A 2,396-nucleotide genomic window follows, 5' to 3' on the forward strand; every position below is an offset into this window, starting at 1 on the left:
ACAGAAGCAAAGCCCAAACCACACCCACTGCCATGGAATCGATTCTGACTCACAGCGCCCCTAGAGGACAGAGTGGAACTGCACCACAGGGTTTCCAAGGCTGTGAATCTTTATGGAAGCAGACTGACTCATCTTTCTCCTGCAGAGATGCTGGTGGGTTCGAACCACCAACTTTTTGATTAGCAGCTGAATGTTCTAGCCACTCTCCACCAGAGCTCCACAGGTGGCTTCTAGAAGCTGGGAAAGACACGGAAACAGATCCTGCCCTGGGGCTTTCAGAACGACTGCTCTGCCAACGCCTGGATCTTTGACCTCCAGGACTGTAAGAGAATAAAGTGTTGTTTTAAGCCATTAGATTTGTAATTGGTCACAATTCTGTGTGTCAAAGGAGTGGCCCTGCCCCACATAGTGTCGGATGAGGTCACTCGTGTGGATGTGTTCATTTGGGAGCTTGGCTGGGACTAGGACACACAAGACAGACTCACTCAGGCACTGGCAGTGCAGTTTGGCTGTGGATTGGGGTGTTTCAGTTCTCCTCCACCGTCCTTCCTCCAACGGCTCCTTACAACATGGCGGCTGGGGTCCCAGAAGGCCACAGTGAAAGCTGCAAAGCCCACACGGGCATATGGCCACGCCCACAGGACATATGGTCAAGCCCACAGCATTCTATTGGTCGAAGCAAGCCATGGGATTCAAGGGGAGGGGCAATAGACTCCACCTCTTACTGGTTGGACCATGGGCAGGAAAGGGGAGGAGTTTTGGGTGGCCGTTCTTGGTAGACTTAGACGTTGTTGTTTGCTGTCATTGAGTCATTTTAGACTCATGTTGTTGTTAGGTGCTGTCGAGTAAACTCCGACTCACAGTGACCTTATGTACAATAGAACAAAACACTGTCCAGTCATGCCCCATCCTCACAGTCACTGCTATACCTGAACCCATCATTGCAGCCACTGTGTCCATCTAGTTGAGAGCCTCCCTTTTTTCGTTGACCCCCTCCCCCACTTTACCAAGCATGATATCTGTTCTGGTTCCCTAGTGCCACTCTGACAGGAATATACCACAAATGCAATGGCCTTGACAAACAGGAGTTGATTCTTACAATTTGGAGGCTTTAAGTCTGAGTTCAAAGTGCCAGGCCCTAGGGACTGGGTGAAAGACCCTCAGCCTTGGGCTTCAGCTATGCCTCCTGCTCCCGGTCCACTGGAGCTAGAGGCGTTTCTTCACTCAAAGACAGCTGCTGGCTGCTGAGGCTGAGAAGCCCCAGGGTTGACAAGTAAAAAGGCACAGTCCCGATGTTACCAAACCACACGGCAGGCCATTACTTAAGTCCATTCTAAGTCCCAAGGTCGGCAGAGCATGGCAGGCTGTTAAACAATTACACAGCTACATGCAGGGTCCAAGTGTGCCATAGGCTAGAGACCATTCCCAAGGCTTCTCCTTATATATGGGAAGCAGACCACATCCCAAAGGCAGCTACTCAGCTGCTTGTGGTAGATTCCACCATGGAGTTGATTGCCAGTCTCCTCATGGGGAGTAACTACCACCAGCTGCCCAGCCACTCAACCAGGCCCAGTCAAGTTGACACACAAACATAACTACCACAACATCCTTCTCCAGGGAATGGTCCCTTCTGACAACATGACCAACCTAGATGAGACAAAGTCTGGCTATTCTCACTTTCAAGAAGTATTCTGGCTGAACTTCTTCCAGAACAGTTTGTTAGTTCCTTTGTCAGTCCACAGTACTTTCAGTATTCTTCGCCAGCACCACAACTCAAAAGCATCAATTCTTCGTAGGTCTTCCCTACTCATTGTGCAGTTTTCGTATGCATATGAAACAATTGAAAATACCATGGCTTGGGTCAAGTGCACCTGCCTTTAGACTCATAGTGACCCCATATGACAGAGTACAATTGCCCCAAAGGGTTTTCTAGGCTGTAATCTTTATGAATGCAGATCACTAGGTCTTTTTCCACAGAGTGGCTGGCGGATTCAAACCCCCAATCTTTCAGTTAGCAGCCAAGCACTTAACCTTGATCGTCACCAGGGCTCCTTAGTAATAGTTCTTGAAAGATAAATCCATGTTCTAATCCCCAGTGTTATAAAGGCATTCCAATGGTGTAGTGGTTAAGGCATTTGGCTGGTAACCAAAAGGTTGGTGGTAACCCACCAGCCACTCCTCAGAAGAAAGATGAGGCAATCTGCTTCCATAAAAATGTACAGCCTTGGAAACCCAATAGGGGTTGCCATGAGTCAGAATCAACTTGATGGCAGTGAGTTCTGAGTTTGAGCTATGAGTGTTATGGACTGAACTGTGTTCTCCAAAACACAATCTCACTCCACGAACCCCCTTTAGGTTTCCAAGGCGGTAAATCTTTACAGAAGTAGAATGCCCAA

Source organism: Orycteropus afer, unplaced genomic scaffold (assembly GCF_000298275.1).
Source record: "Orycteropus afer afer isolate SDZICR_OR568_19922 unplaced genomic scaffold, OryAfe1.0 scaffold00099, whole genome shotgun sequence".
NCBI classification, from domain to species: domain Eukaryota; kingdom Metazoa; phylum Chordata; class Mammalia; order Tubulidentata; family Orycteropodidae; genus Orycteropus; species Orycteropus afer.